General features: G+C 41.0%; 1 non-coding gene across 1 annotated transcript; it reads left to right on the top strand.

The window, feature by feature from the left end:
- Positions 1 to 16,257: 16,257 nt before the first annotated feature.
- LOC132655011 (small nucleolar RNA SNORA17) lies at positions 16,258 to 16,387 on the top strand. The gene has a single exon (XR_009592595.1). It is a non-coding gene; the product is annotated as a small nucleolar RNA SNORA17 (small nucleolar RNA).
- Positions 16,388 to 17,507: the final 1,120 nt, after the last annotated feature.

Here is a 17,507-nt window from a genome sequence, read left to right on the forward strand (position 1 = left end):
AGTCTTTCTGCTTCTAGGATACCTCACTCAGGATTATCTTTTCTAGTTTCCACCATTTACCTGCAAATTTCATGATTTCCTTGTTTTTACTTGCTGAGAAGTATTCCATTGTGAAAATGTACCACAATTTCTGCATCCATTCCTCCACTGAGGGATATGTGGGTTGTTTCCAGATTCTGGCTATTACAAGCAAAGCTGCTATGAACATGGTTGAGCAAAGACGTAGGCCAAGGCAGCTCAGTGTCCAAGTGGGTTCCCTAGTAAGGGGAATTCATGTCATGTTTTTGACATGAACTCAGTGGCTGGCTCTTTGATAACCTCCCCCTAAGGGGAGAGCAGCCTTACCAGGCCACAGAGAAAGACAATGAAGCCAGTCTTCATGAGTCCTGATAGGCTGTGGTCAGAAGGAAGGGGAAGAGGACCTCCCTTAACAGTGGACTTGGATTGGAAAGGAGAATGGGAGAAGAGGAAGGGAAGATAGGAATGGTAGGGCATGAGGGAGGGGGCTACAGCTTGGATACAAAGTAAATAAATTATAATGAATAAAAAATTAATTTTAAAAAAGGAAAAAAACAAAACCAGAACAAAATTCCAAAAAATAAATAAATAAAAAGTAAAAGAAAATAAATTCTTTTTGTAAACTTAAAGAAGTTTTTAAGAAGTAGAGCGAAAAGTGGTAAACTTTGACTATTTTAGCCAGAAATTATTGTGCTAAACCTACTTTCTACAGTAAATCTTCAGGAGATATTTCTTTAATTTTCATATTTAATGAAATAAAATGAAATGAAAATAAATAAAAGACCATCAAATATCACTTAATTTTTTTCAATAGCTTCTAAATAAATTTATATTTTTTGTGTGTGTTTCAACTAATGTTACTGGTTTTCCACACACAGCATGCAATGACTATTTTTCTACCTAACTTATTTAGGTAGTTTTTTGTTGAAAGAAATAGTGTATTTCAAAATATGGTGGAGTGAGGCTACATTAGGCAGACATGCTTATTCTGCAGACCCAGAGCAGAACCAAGGAGTTAAAACCTAACCATTTCAGGTGCATTTGAACATTCACTGGCAAAACCTGGAATTTGTGAAATTCCACATATCTGAGATTTTGGCTACTTCATGGCTTTTTGAGTAATTTTTCATGAATGTTATTGAATTTACCTTAATGGTAATTTTACATCTGGTTATTTTTAATTATGAAAATTGAATGTAAAATAGTTAAAGAAAGCATTATTACAATAGGACCCCTCTGCTGTCTTCGCAGAGTGAGAGGTGTCAGGGGAGGTCATGGTAGGAACAAGCATTGGATTCTGATCTTACACAGAAAAACAGAGACAGGAGACGGGAACAGACGGGAGGTTGGAGACAGAATGACAGTGACAGGAGAAGAAAGAGAGAGAGAGAAGTACAGTGTTTGTCACATTACATTTTATCCTCAAGGAGTAAGAACTAGCACGCAGGAGCGGATACTCTGCATAATAGAAACTTTCATCTACCATTAGAAAGTATATGCAGTGTATACAAAGAACTAAAGAAGCTGAAGAGCAGCAAACCAAGTAATCCAATTAAAAAAAGGGGAACAGAGCTAAACAGAATTCTCAACAGAGCAATACCGAATGGCAGAGAAGCACTTAAAGAAATGCTCAACCTCACTAGCCATTAGGGAAATGCAAATCAAAACAACCCTGAGATTTCACCTTACACCCATGAGAATGGCCAAGATCAAAAACTCAAGTGACAACACATGCTGGAGAGGTTGTGGAGAAAGGGGAACCCTTCTCCACTGCTGGTGGGAATGTAAACTGGTACAACCACTCTGGAAATCAATCTGGCGCTTTCTCAGACAACTAGGAATAGCGCTTCCTCAAGATCCAGCCATACCACTCCTAGGCATATACCCAAAAGAGGCTCAAGTACACAAAAAGGACATTTGCTCAACCATGTTTGTAGCAGTTTTATTTGTAATAGCCAGAAGCTGGAAACATCCCAGATGCCCCTCAACTGAAGAATGGATGCAGAAATTGTGGTACATCTACACAATGGAATATTACTCAGCAATGAAAAACAAGGAAATCATGAAATTTGCAGGTAAATGGTGGGACCTGGGAAGGATCATCCTGAGTGAGTTGGCCCAGAAGCAAAAGGACACACATGGTATATACTCACTCATATAGACATACAACGTAGGACAAACCCACCAAAAACTATGCATCTAAAGAAACCAAGCAAGAGAGAGGACCCTGACTAAAATGTTCAATCCCCACCTGAAAGGAAAAAGAATGGACATCAGAAGAAGAAGAAAATAGGAAACAACCTAGGAACCTGCTACAGAGGGCCTCTGAAAGCCAGAAGAAGAAATCAGGAAACAAACTTGTAACATAGCACAGAGGGCCTCTAAAAGCCTCTGCCCTGTAGACTATCAAAGCAGATGCAGAGCCTGATGGCCAACTCTCGGGCAGAGTGAATGGAATTTTATGTAAGAAGTGGGAAATAGTAAGAGCTGGAGAGGACAGGGTCTCCACAAGGAGAGCAACAGAACAAGAAAATTTGAACACAGGGAACTTCCCAGAGACTCATACTTCAACCAAGGACTATTCATGGAGATAACCTAGAACCCCTGCACAGATGTAGCCCAGGGCAGTTCAGAGTCCAATTGGGTTACATAGTAATGTGAAGAGGGACTGCCTCTGACATAATCTGATTGGCCTGCTCTTTGATCACCTCCCCCTGAGGGGGGAGCAGCTCTACCAGGCCACAGAAGAGGACAATGCAGCCACTTTTGAGGAGAACTGATAGACTAAGATCAGAAAGGAGAGGAGAACCTCCCCTATCAGTGGACTTGGGGAGTGGCATGCATGCAGAAACGGGAGGGAGGATGGGATCGGGAGGGGAGGAGGGAGAGGCTTATGGGGGGATGCAAAATTAATAAAGTGTAATTAATAAAAAAAATCAGAGAAGTAAAAAAAAAGGATAAACAAATTTCAGGACATTCATTAATGTGCAGTTACTTAAGACAGTAAAAAAGATATAGAGTATAAAAAAAAAAAAAGAAAGTATATGCCTTAATCGGCTGAACAGGTCCAAAGCTAGGCAGAGCCTTTACCAAAGACCAATGCAAAAAAAAAATAATAAAAATAAAAACGGAACTTAAAAGCTAATAGTTCAGGCCCATCTATCTATAAAATCATGGACCTTAGTTATATATGTAAAGCCCCAGTTCAGGGAAATAAAAAATCATATTAAAAATACTGGTAGATGAATACTAGTTTAAATGTAATATTCAGAACTTTTTTTTTATAATTACTGACTTGCATTAAAATGTTTCTGAGGAACTGAGTGAAGTCACAAACCTCAATGGTCTGGCTGAATGCTGACTTCACAACAGGCATGCACAGGTCTTTCAGGGTCTAGGAAAAATGAAAGTAAATGTTTTTCAAATGGGGATAGAAGGACATGGTGGGGACAGGAACCCCACAAAGGGACCAACAAAGCTAAAAATTCTGAGCCCAGGGGGTCCTGCAGAGACTGATGCACCAATGAAGGACCATGCATAGAGAGGACCTAGTCGCCCTCCTCAGATGTAGCCGCTTGGCAGCTCAGTCTCCATGTGGGTTTCCAAGTAAGAGGAGCAGGGGCTGCCTCTGTCATGAACTCAGTTGCCTACTCTTTGATCACTTGCCCCTGGAGATGCAGTCTTGTCAGGACACATTGGAAGAGGATCTGGGTAGTCCTGATGAGACTTGATAAGCTATGGGCAGATGACAGAGGACAACTCCCCCTTTCAGTGGACTATGGGAAGAGTATAGGGGGAAAGAGGAAGAAAGAATGGGACTGGGAGGAATTGAGAGAGGGGGCATCAATAGGGATATATAAAGAATAAATTTTGATAAAAAAATTAATAAAAACAAAAAGAAAGAAAGAAAGAAAGAAAGAAAGAAAGAAAGAAAGAAAGAAAGAAAGTTTAAAAATAAAAATTTAAAAAATTCCTTACGATGCTCTTTGGCCTGCAGAAGCAAGGTGATGAAAGGAACATTATTCTTTGGAAAGCATTGCAATAAGACCCCCACACGTTGGGCCACCTCTAAGGCCTTCCACCTTCAGAAGTTGACCTGTGGCAAATGTGGCTACCCTGCCAAGTACAACTGAAAGTATAGCTGGAGTACCAAGGATAGGTAGATGAAATATTACAGGGACTGGGCAGATGAGGCACCTAAAAATTGTCTATCACACATTTAGGCATGGATTCAATGAAGGAGCAATACCTAGACCCAAGAGGGCAGCTGCTGCAGGATCCAGTTCATCCTGAGGATTTCAACCAGTCATAAAATAAGTGCTCTGGTTTCAAAGACCCAAAAATAAATACTTAATGGCATAAGCCTACTGAATGGATGAAAATCAAAAGAGCTGAGATTCAAAGAGCAGTCAAAAATCACTGTGTGTGTGGGGGAGAGATGATGGATGCTTTATCTAAGCTGTCTAAAATAAATGTTTCCCCATATCAATGCAGAATATATTGGATTCTCCCACTACCCCCAGCTCGGTCCTTCCCTCCCTCTTTTTTGTCCCTTTCTTTTATCTTTTATATCATTCATTTCTATATACAACTTAATTGAATTTGAGAGGGAACAAAGTTAGAAGCATGATTGACTTTTTAACTGTATAGAAATAGAAAGATAGAAAGAAGACTTTTTGAGGAAAAAAATTCATGAACAAATGAATAATAATGATTACCTAATGACTATTAAAGACAGTTTTTGGTTCCAAAACTCATTTGCACTGACTTCTTTAATTGGCTGATACATCAAATGACGGCTCAAATGTGTTTAAGAAAAACCTAAATTCACTAGCATTCCGGCATTGGGCAAAAAAGCAAGTATCATTACCACAATTACTTAGCTCTATCTGGCTAACAATGAATAAAAATGGGGGTTATAAACAAACGGGTGTGGACTTATAGGAAATATTATGAGTAGCCTTAACCCCCTCATTGGAACATCCTGCATCAGTTCTAGAACTAGCAGTGGTGGTGTCCCAGGTCTGAGTAGGTTCAGGAGACCATTGCCCCCAGGGGCGAGACGTGCTCCATGTAAATTGACTAACTCCATGTTTTGCTCCACTTTTGAAAGTCATTTAAGGTTCTTAAATTATCTTTTCTATTTTTCTTTTTTTTTTAATTTTTCATCAATTACACTTTATTCATTCTGCATCCCCCCCATAAGCCCCTTCCTCCTCCCCTCCCGATCCCACCCTCCCTCCCGTTTCTGCATGCATGCCACTCCCCAAGTCCACTGATAGGGGAGGTTCTCCTCTCCTTTCTGATCTTAGTCCATCAATTCACATCAAAAGTGGCTACATTGTCCTCTACTATGGCCTGGTAAGGCTGCTCTCCCCCAGGGGGAGGTGATCAAAGAGCAGGCCAATCAGATTATGTCAGAGGCAGTCCCTCTTCACATTACTATGTAACCCAATTGGACTCTGAACTGCCCTGGGCTACATCTGTGCAGGGGTTCTAGGTTATCTCCATGAATAGTCCTTGGTTGGAGTATGAGTCTCTGGGAAGTTCCCTGTGTTCAAATTTTCTTGTTCTGTTGCTCTCTTTGTGGAGGCCCTGTCCTCTCCAGCTCTTACTATTTCCCACTTCTTACATAAAATTCCATTCACTCTGCCCGAGAGTTGGCCATCAGGCTCAACATTTGCTTTGATAGTCTGTAGGGCAGAGGCTTTCAGAGGCCCTCTGTGGTAGGTTCCTAGGTTGTTTCCTGTTTTCTTCTTTTTCTGATGTCCATCCTCTTTGCCTTTCAGGATGGGGATTGACCATTTTAGGTAGAGTCCTCTCTCTTGCTTAGTTTCTTTAGATGCACAGATTTTAGTGGGTTTGTCCTACGTTGTATGTCTATATGAGTGAGTATATACTGTGTGTGTCTTTTTGCTTCTGGGCCAACTCACTCAGGATGATCCTTTCCAGGTCCCACCATTTACCTGCAAATTTCATGATTTTCTTAGTTTTCATTGCTGAGTAATATTCCATTGTATAGATGTACCACAATTTCTGCATCCATTCTTCAGTTGAGGGGCATCTGGGTTGTTTCCAGCTTCTGGCTATAACAAATAAAGCTGCTACAAACATGGTTGAGCAAATGTCCTTTTTGTGTACTTGAGCCTCTTTTGGATATATGCCCAGGAGTGGTATGGCTGGATCTTGAGGAAGTGCTATTCCCAATGCAGGAATGCTAGTGAATTTAGGTATGCCCTGGTTACTCGCATGCCTCGCTGGGTGCCTGTGCCCGTTGATGCCCCTCACGCTATGACTCTCTTCAGACAGAAAAGGGATCTTGGAATTACAGCCGCCATTGTTACTGTCATCTCATTGGCGGCTGTTGGAGCTACCACCGCGGCATTAGCCAGGAGTCATACTGTGCAGACTGCTCAGACCCTAAATAATCTTTTAGCCAATGTAGTTCATGCTTTAGATGTACAAAAAGGAATTAATGCTCAACTAAAAGGAGACTTGATGGTGTTCAATCAGAGGATTGACCTCGTGCAGGAGCAAATTGATACCCTATAGCAAATCGCTCAACTTGGCTGTCAATGGAAGTATGCTGGACTTTGTGTCACTAGCATACAATATGAGAATTTTTCCTGTGCTGCAAATCTGTCTAAAGAATTGTCTAGCTATATTTTAGGTAATTGGACTGGAGAATTCGATACTATGATGAAAGAGTGGCCATTGTCATGGTAAATTCTACCATAGTGGACGCAGGACTAGCCACAGGATTATCATCATGGATTGCTGCAGCCATGAATCATCTGAAGGAATGGGCGGGCATGGGAGCGTTAGCAGGCCCTCTGGTGTTGGTCTCCTTGGTTTGCCTGTGGTGTATATGCAAGATTAGAGTCTCACAACAGCGTAATTGCAGCCATGATCATTCAGGCCTTTACAGCTATTGAAGCAGAACAGTCTCCCCAAGCATGGTTGGCTACCATAAAAAGCTAAAATGTTACGCTCAGGATGTGAGGCTAAGCACTGCACTCAGGGTCAGCCGCTTTGGACCCAGAGAAGAGCGTGTCTGATTGCATGCGGGTTGATGCCCCAGGTCCCGCCTCTGAGAAAAAGGTATCGGACGGGTCTGATGCTCTTTGGGTGGATGACACCTAAATGAACATTGGTACAAAGTCCCAATTTATTTTTAATATCAGAGATCAGACCTCTACTCTTGCCTGATGCGTCTAAAACAAAAAGGGGGAACTGTAGAGAGCTGCATAATGCCGTGCCTTAAAGATGGAGCTGGTTTCCGCCTTTCACCTTCCCGATGGTGAGTGCTCTCTGTCACAAACAACTCCATATTTGGCTAAGGCTGAGGATCTGGTTTGCTTCCCTGTATGTGGACCTATGTGCATTGCCCATGAGGCACGCTGGGGTTGGCTATCCAGAGGCTATTTTAAGCTGTGGGCTGTCTTTCCCCAGGGTCAGAAGATTGTTCAAGGTTCCTGAATAAACTGCATTGAGAAGAACAAAAAAAAAAAAAAAAGATCAGAAAGAAGGAGAGGAGGACCTCCCCTATCAGTGGACTTGGGGAGAGGCATGCATGCAGAAAGGGGGGGAGGGTAGGACAGGGAGGGGAGAAGGGAGGGGCTTATGGGGGGATACAAAAGGAATAAAGTGTAATTAATAAAAGTTAAATAAAAAAAGAAAAACCTAAATTCATTACTTAAAAAAAAATTAACTAGCCTCTAACCTAGGAGCATCATTTCTAGAGACCAGATAAAGCCGCAGTCAGACAAATAACCCAGCTTTGTGTTCTGTACCTCAAATTCGGAGTCTAGTCATCCTTGTCTTAATGCCAGCCCTATGTACCAAAATCAGTGCCTTTATTCAGAGCCTGCAAAAGACCTCACTGATCCAAGTACCAGCAAGAATTCCATCAAACACAGATCTCACTGTAGATAGAGTGACAAATACCCGATATACTCCACATCACTCCAGAACAACTTGAGGTCTTTGAACTGTCTGATAAATATTTAGAAATAATAATCTCAATCACACCAAATAAGTAAAATATAATACCAAATGTAAATACATTTAACTTTTTATATTTATTTACTTAGCATGTGTGTGCATGTATTTATATGTATATGTGTATACTTGCAAATACATGGGCATTTAGGTTGAAGTAAAGCTTTCAGGAGTTGGTTCTTTTCTTTTACTTCAACTGTCTTGAAGATTAAACTCTGGCCATTAGGCTTGGTAGTCAATGATATCACATGCCGAGCCATCACATTCCTCTGGATTCTCAAAAAAAAAAAGGTGAATCTGATTCAAGAGAAAACATATAAACAAAATGAGAACTAACCTGGAGGAACTAAATGAGAAATTTATTAAAGAAGATGACACTACTAACAACAACAAAAAAATCTCAAATAGAATTCTCAGAGCTTAAAAGTATGATCTACCATACCATGAGGACAATTGGTCAATTATGTTCGTAGCAGCTTTATTTGCAACAGCAGAAACTGGAAACAACCCAGAATGGATAGAAAAAAAATGTGTAAGTGTGGTACATTTACACAATGGAATACCACTCAGCTATTAAAAACAAAGACATCATGCAATTTGTAGGCAAATGGATGGAACTAGAAAAGATGATCCTGAGTGAGGTAACCCAGACCAAGAAAGACATGCAGGGTATAATCAGTTATAAATGCATATTAACCATAATATACAGGATAACCATGCTACAATCTACAGAATCAAGCCAGGGAGGGCCTAAGGGAGGATGCCTGAATCTCATGCAGAAAAGAAGAGGAAATAAAATAGTCATCTGACGTAGATGAAGAGAGGGGGCTGTGTGGGAGAAGGTGTGGGGAGAGAGGAGGTAGTGGGGTTGTGGGAAGGGGAGGGGAAACCTTGATTAGAGAAAGGAAATCTGTGGGGGAGCATTTCTGGGTGAGGGGAGGCCCCAGAGAATATATGGGGTTGACCCTAGCTGAGATCCTTACAAAGAGGGACATGGAGCCTGGACTCAGCACCTCCTGCAGCCAGGTAGGACTTCCAGTAGAGGGAGGGAGACATCAACCCACTCATAAAACATCTGACCTAAAATTTCTCTTGCCTAGAAGAAGTGTAGGGATAAATATGGAGCAGAAATTAGGGAATGGCAAATCAATGATTGACCCAATTAGAGACCCACTCCTTGGAAGAAAGCCAACCCCTGACATATTAATGATACTTAGTCTGCTATGCTTGCAGACAGGAGACTAGCACAACTACCTTCTGAGAGGCTTCATCAAGCAGCTGATGCTGGATGATGCAGAGACCCACAGCCAAACAATAGGCCAAGATTGGGGAGTCTTGTGTAAGAATGGAGGAAGGATTGGGGGGGGGCTTGAGGGGCCAAGGAGACCACAAGAAGACCTACAGAGTCAACTAACCTTGGCCAATGGAGGCTCAGAGAGACTGAAACAATAATGAAAAGCATGAATAGGTTAGTTCTAGATCCCCTCCATATATGTAGCAGATGTGTAGCTTGGACCATAACAATGGGAGTAGGGGCTATCACTGACTCTGTTGCCTGCCTTTGGATCCTTTTCCCCTACATGGGCTGTTTTGTCTGGACTCAGTTGGAGGGGATGAGCTTAGCCCTGCTGTAACTTGAGGTCTCAGAGTATATTGGTATTCCTTAGGGGTCTCCCCTAAGAAGAAGAGAAGGAATGAGGCGACAATGGGGCATAAGAGTGAGACTGGTAGGAGAGGAAGGAGGGGTCTGGCTTCAGGCTGTAAAGTGATTAGATAAATAAAACTTTAAAGATTTAATAGAGTGCTTCAGATCAAGTGCAGGTTAATGTTGAACCAAACAAACAAGAATAAAATAACCAAAACCATTAATTTACACATAAGTGTTTTGACATTTTCCAGCTGGAGAAACAACAAAAAAATTCAAAAGTAAAATAATGCAGGACCTATGAAATGCAATCTTGGAAATAAATGTACACTACTATTATGTGGAGAGAGGATAGAAAGAAGGGCAGAGTTTACTTAAGGAAATTATAATGAAAGAATACCAAATCTTAGGAAGAATATGGACATTCAGGTCCATGAAACTTAAATGATGTTGAGAAAAATCAAGTCAAAAAGAGTATTTTAATTAAACTGTAAAAAATGCAAAGCAAAAAGGAACTTGGGACATACATGGATATTCAACAAGGCTACCAGTGGATTTCTAAGCAGAAGCCTTGCAGATGAGAAAGGAGTGGGATAGTGTGTTCAAAGTACTAAAAAGAAAAAAAATAATACTACTGATCATGATACTAACTATCAAAGTTACCCTTTAACCATGAAAGAAAGATAAAGACATTTCTGAATGAATAGAATCTATAAGATCTTCTTCGTAAAATTTTACATGACGTTTTTAAACTTGAAATGAAAGAAGCAAAATGACAACACTAAAAGCCAAACTTGGGCAGAGTGAAAGAAGGCAGAGATAAGAAAGACCTGGAGGGGACTGGAGCTCCACAAGGAGAGCAACAGAACCAAAATATCTAAACCCAGGGGTCTCTTCTGAGACTGATACTCCAACCAAGGACCATTCATGGAGATAACCTAGAACCTCTGCACAGATGCAGCCCATGGCAGCTCAGTCTCCCAGTGGGTTCCCTAGTAAGGGGAACAGGGACTGTCTCTGACATGAACTCAGTGGCTGACTCTTTAATCACCTCCCCCTAAGAAGAGAGGAGAGCCTTACCAGGCCACAGAGGAAGATAATACATACAGTCCGGATGAGACCTGACAGGCTAGGGTCAGATGGAAGGGGAGGAGAACCTTCCCTATTAGGGGACTGGGGAAGGGGCATTTGAAGAGAAGAGGGAGGAAGGGCAGGATTGGAAGCACGAAGGAGGGGCTAGAGCTGGGATACAAAGTGAATAAATTGTAATAATTTAAAATTTAAAAACTGAAAAAAAATAAAATGCATGAAAGTATAAGCTATTGATAAAGACAAATATGTAGCAAAATACAAAATATTCCATAATAGTGTTATGAAAATTACATTCATTTAACATATAAAAGATTAAAACAAATGTATTTCTAACTATGCCTAACTATATCTGCAATATTTAGTTAATATATCATAGCTCAAATATAATATCATGATGCAAAACATGTGAATGGAGGATCAGTGTAGTGTATGAAATTGAAACAATGTTCAAAATGGACTGTTACAGAATATAAAACTTTACATAAGACTCATGGTAACAGCAAGAACATTTAACAGGTACACAAATGATAAAAAGAATCAAAACACACAAACACATATTTTCTTAAATTTGTACATGTCCTGGGGAAAACTTTTACATTAATGAACTTCCATATGTAATGGATTATATCTTGTTGAATCGTGGTCAAAAGAGGTTTCATGTAACCCCCTCCCTCCATCACAGGTTCTTGTCAAAGCTATTTCTTAAATTCTACAACCTGATGGTAAGGCTCTATTTCTGAACATAACACTTATGTAATTGAACACAAAAAAGTCAAGTGGTGTCTAACTAGAAGCTTCACTCTTACTTCCTAGTATTCATGGTACTGGAAGATACTCTGCATACTACAGGAGAAGAAAAGTAGTGGTCAATATCACCTACCTAAAAATCTTGCTATCTACAACAGCCTGCTTGTAAAATACATTGGTACAATAGTGGCACAGTTGTTATGGATATAACCAATTGCTTTTTTATTGGCGTAAAGCCTACTATATGAAATAGAACACACACTTGACACTGTTAAAGATGCCAGAACCTGAGCCTAGATAAGCTTTGGGCCTAGGGAAAAACCTAATACTATTATTGTGCTAAAGAATATAGCGATGAAGTGACCCTTAAAAGTATACCCATAGATAAGTATCAAATTCAACCCACATCAGAGAAGCCTCTTACAGTACATGGGGAATTAACCCAGAGACCCATACTGGAAGATAAGCAGAAAGTGAGAAACTTTGGAGCACTCAGTCTAAATGAGATATCTTGATCAAACCATGAGCCCCTAGGGCTCATGGGTCTATGTGGGAGAGGAAGAGGAAAGAATGTAAGAATCAGAGGTGACGACTACAATGATTAAGTGCTTCTAGACACAACAGGACTGATGCACATCTGATCACAGAGACTGTGGCAGCACACACAAGAAATGCACAAGTTCAAATCAGATAGGGCCCCAGCATTGAGACAGAAAAGTGGGCACCTAACCAAGAAGCTACCACAGTGGTTACCTGTGCTAAAGAAGAAATCAACTTTCATTTTCCCAGTGAAGTCTCATTGATATATGACACTTCAGGGTAGCCCACATGCCTAGGAGAAGTTGACCAACACAAAATGAACTCAATAGATTTTGATGGACTTTTTGTTTCATTTTTAATGTTTTTTATGCTATTGGTCTGTTGCTTGTTTATTTTTTGGGTTTGCTTTTGTTTCTTTTTTTTGTTAGATTAGATAGATGATACATAGATGACAGATAGAAGACAGAAAGACAGATAGATAGGTAGGTAGGTAGATTGAACAAACATAAAATTAGGTGGGTAAGGAAGTGAGTAGAATTTGGGAGAAGTTGAGAGAAGAGAAAAGTGATCAAACTTTATTGTATCAAAATATTTTAATTAAAAATAAAAAGCTTATATATGATGACTTATTTTCTTCCACTCTTATTCTATGCAGGTTCACATCTTGTTCGGTGGTGCTGCCCACATGTAAATTCAGTGTAGAAGGCCTAAGTTGATAAATATTTCAATATATAAAACTGTTTCGGGAGATAATATATAAAGTATAGTTTTTACATATGAAAAGTCATAGCTCCAGGTCTTTCTTTTTGATATTCACTTAAGAAATATCTTCAGTTTAATTTAGTACCTAGTTTGACATTATGGAAATATTGATCCTATGGACTCAAATTCTCCTAGAATCCTGCAGGCCAAAAATAATCATGCTGAATTATTTTTATGCTTCAATAGCTATAGAAAACTGTAAATGACATTCAGCCTTGAAAGACGAAAACCACTTCCACAAAGACATTTATGCCTAACTTGTGAACTCTGGGATGTGAGTAGGCAATAACTTACTGTTAGACCTGGTGTGCAAAAGCTGAATCCATGGTGCTTGCTTTCCAAAGTTTGGTTTGATACTTTTTCATTAAAAATTTTTAAAGCTGCAAGCATTTCTGCCTAAAATAATTCCCTGGAAGAGAGTTTGGAAAGCAGATTTAGCTGCTAGGAAAAAATGTTCCACATTGCCAACTGAAATAGAAATGGTTATTTAAAAACAAAAAGCTGATACTTGCGAGTACCCCCTCTGAACTGTACAAGTCAAGCCAAGCAAACTTCCAACTTCTGAATGTATTGTGAAGCGTTTGTGTTCACTAACACAGAATCAGTATTATTCTTAGAGATCAACACTTCAGCAGTCTTTTCATTAGACAGTCCCTTTCAGCCATTGTTGAGTTGTGTGAAAATGTCCAGCTTCCCTTTGAAATGTGTCCTTTCGTCTTGAGATATTCAAATAACACAGGGAAGGAGGATATGCTCGTGAACGCAGTGTGAACACCACGATCCATCATCTGCTGGACCATCCAGGCCCAGGGGAGAAGTCCCAGGTTCTGGGAGCTGTGATATGAACTAGTAAGAAGAAGGTGTGTGCTTTCTGTCCTTGATTTCCAATACAGATTCTCCAATTCCTTGTAATTTGGGAGGTGATAGAGAAATTTATGTCTTTTGTTCTCCATGAGTGTGAGGTCAGGACCTATTATCAGTAAGACCAATGGCTGGGGAAAAGCCTGGAAATATCCTATCATCCTTCAGACTGTAGGCAGTTGATGCATTTGAAAGTCAATACACTGGTGTGACCACACTAACACTGCCATGAAAATCCTTGAACCGGTATTTAAAGAAGTCTCATCTTGCTGGGCATTCGACAAGCCTTGGAGGAGAGCATGGTCACCCAAAGACACCATAGCCTCTTCCCATAGTCCTGCTGGTATGCTTTTCTTCACCTAGATAGGGATCTGCACCTTCTATAATAAGTCTGAGTAAAGTGTTCTGAGCCCTGGTAGTAAATAATAGAAGTCAGGGAGAGGGTTGTAGGGATCCTTAACTTGTGTCTGTGGGTTAGAACTCGTGAGTGGTCCTTCCTGGTAGTTCATGAAATCGTGTGATGAGTATAAAAACATGAGGTCTGCCTCTAATTCCAACTAAGTAAAGTAAACTGTAGATACTCCCTGGTCAACGTGTATGTTCTGTGGTAGAAAGACCCATATACGTCAGGATTGCCACATTAGGTATTAAAAAAAAAAAAACTTCTATTGGGGGGAATTGTAATATAAATACATGTAAAATCCTCCCTTTCCTTTCCTTCCTCTATCTTCTCCCATGAGCACCTCCTGGTCTCCTTCAAATTCATGAGCTGTTTTTCTGAATTTTTTACACATATACTAAATCAGTATATATTCCTAAATACACAATACTAAATGCACTTTCATAACCTGCTAAGTTCATATGGTGTTACCTGCCCACTTGGTGTTGGATAAACATAATCTCAGAGCTGCCCCCTTGGCATTGGATAACCAATCATTGTCCTCTTTCCTTGAGAATATCACTCATGCTCTCAGCATTACCCAGATGCCTTTGGTTCTGTATCTGGGATTGAGGTAGAGCAGGAGAATGTGTTTGTCTCATGCAGGAAGAATGGGAGAGCAAAATTCCGCCTGCCACTTAACTTTCCCTAACACTGGGGAAAGTCTACCTGCAAGCACAAGAAACAAAAATGTACAAGGATTCCAAACCAACAGAAAGCTAGTTACTTGCTATTACGGTTCAGGCAAGAAAATTCTTCATTCACCACACACCAGACAAATCCAGAATATACTTTAGTTGCCTGGCCTCTCTGGAGCAGACCTTGTACTGTGGAAACAGGGGGAGTTTCATTTTATTTTCCAATCTCCTCTCTCTGTTTTCTTCTCTCCTTCTCTTCTTTCCCACCAGTGGAAGGGCACTAACATCAGCGATGTCCCTTTCAAGGCTGAGAGGCACAGAGCTCACTAAGATAGAAACTGGACCAGGAAACTTAGAAAACCCAATGTCCCTAATGCCAGCCTTAGTGCAAACAACTGCCTGCAGGACATCATGGCAGACCTTTGTGTGACTCAGCCAGCAAAGGGTGGAACAGGGACATTGAAAAACATGTGTTAGCACTGGGTGGCTTCTGTCCACCACCAGAGGAATTTTCAGCCTGTGGGTCACCCATGGTGACTAAATCAACAAAAATGCCATGCCTAGTTCAACTGCAGACTGGATTAACACTAAAAACTGAAATCTTGTCTTTGACAGACACTCTCACTCTTTGGAAAATGAAATAACAAGCCACAGACTAGGAGAAAATATTTTCTCATCATATATCTGAAAAAGAACTTGTTTTCAGAATATATGAAAAATTACTACAAGAAGTCAAAGACAATCCATTGATAAAAATGGACATTACTAATGACCAATAAACACAATACCCACAGCAAAATTAAAATTCCCACTACAATGGAAAACTATGCCTTTACAAAGTGGGTTAAATTAAAAAGAGTTAGTAAGGATATGGAGTTGCTGGAATGCCTATATTGCTCTTAAATATGCAAAACTGGTTAACAGATATTTGAAAAGTGTAATTTTCTTTCTTCCTTTTTCTTTTTTCCTTTCTTTCTCTTTTTTTTTTCTTGGTTGTTTTTTTTTGAGACATGGTTTCTCTGTGTAGCCTTGGTTGTTCTGGACTTCTTTTGTAGACTAGGCTGGGCTCAAACTGACAGAGATCCATCTATCTCTGCCTCCTCTAGCTGGGATTACAACACACGAATAAATGTCATTTTAAAACATCACACAGGTATTTAAATCTTCTCTTCTCCTTAATCCTCCTATGTTCAAACTTTTAACATGATTTATACTCACATACCCTTTCATGCAATGTGTGTCATATAATTCCTTGCAATTGAATTTTTCTTTCTAAGATTATAGTTTTCATACAGCTTTTTCACACTGCCTTCATTTTGATTGTCTCCCAACAAAACCTCATTTCCCATTTCCTACTGTGCTTGACTCTTTCTGCTCCCATTCCCTACCCACCCTCTGCTTTAATTTGACTTGTAATTTATTATCTCTTATCCTTAAGCCCTCCAACCCCACTGTCCTATTTCTACATTCTACATGTTACTTACTCGAGGTTAAACATACAAAACAATATATTTCCTGGCCCTAGAAGTGTTGCAGGTGTGCCTGCTGTGTCCTATGTGAGTCATGGTGGCACAGAAGAAAGGGGCTATGTGGACTCAGTGTTAACATCCGATAACATCCGCTAACAAAAGTATGCCTGAGACTGATTATCAGTCCAGCACCAGGCAGGGCTGAAAAGGCTCCTGGAATGGTGAGAAGCCAGGAACTAGAAGAACCTAGTTACCACACAGGAATGAGCCTGAGATTCATACAAGGAAGACCCTTGTACGGGGCTGCTTGGTCTCTCCAAGGAGAGAGCCTGAGGTGTCCAGAAGCCATGTGCCATGGGCCTGGACATGGAGTGAGCCTGAGATGACCACCAATCTTGCACCTTGAGCTGAGGGGTGGGGGGAGTGCAATCATGCCCGAGGTGACCTCTGCCAGGCACGATAATGCACAAGAGGAACATAGCACTCCTAAGACCACACCTGAGATGACCCCCTGATACGCAGAGACTCTAGGCACCACTATGAGGAATAAACAATTGGTGAAGAAGTAGAGGAAATGTGGGCACAATAAAGAAAGGCAGAACAAGAGACTCAAGGATAGTGAGGAACAGCCTGATGTGTAGCTGGTGATGTCACCTGGGACAATGGTGGGGTCCTGGCCTGTGCTGCTACCAGGGGACACATCTGGGTTCATGACCTTGTATCAGAGAAGTCTGTTACCACCAAAGACCAGGTGGACTTCTCTAGTCTGGGCTGCTGTCTGGGGACATGTTTATTTCTGAGGGTTGTACAGAACTGGCCTCATCCCTTACCTGAAAATTGTGGGAGAGCAGCCCTGGGAGTGTGAGAGCAAGAGAGCTGACCCCGCCCTTAGCCAGCCATGGTGCTCTGGAGAGCAGACCCACACATTGCAGGAGTTGTAGATGAGAGTGTGAGCATGGGAAATCTGGCCCTGTCTTAGCTGTGGTCTTCTGATAAGGGAGAGATACCCTCCTTCTCCATCACCCCTCACCACCTGTGGCAGGTGGGAGACCTGGCCGTAGGGTCATGAGAGCAGGAAAGCTGGTTTTGCCCCTCACCTGCTGCAGCAATTGGGAAAGCAGACATTGCACCTCACCTAGGCAGCATAGTAGAGCTGGATAGCGGGGTTGCAGGTAAGCCAGGGCATGAGTGGAGGAGAGCCTGACCTGCCTCTTGTCTGTTGGGTGATGGTGTGGATGAGGGAGAGATGCCCTCTTGCCCTTCCTTATCCCTTGCCAAGCTATCTGGGGAGAGCT

Source organism: Meriones unguiculatus, chromosome 6, assembly GCF_030254825.1.
Source record: "Meriones unguiculatus strain TT.TT164.6M chromosome 6, Bangor_MerUng_6.1, whole genome shotgun sequence".
Taxonomy (NCBI): Eukaryota; Metazoa; Chordata; class Mammalia; order Rodentia; family Muridae; genus Meriones; species Meriones unguiculatus.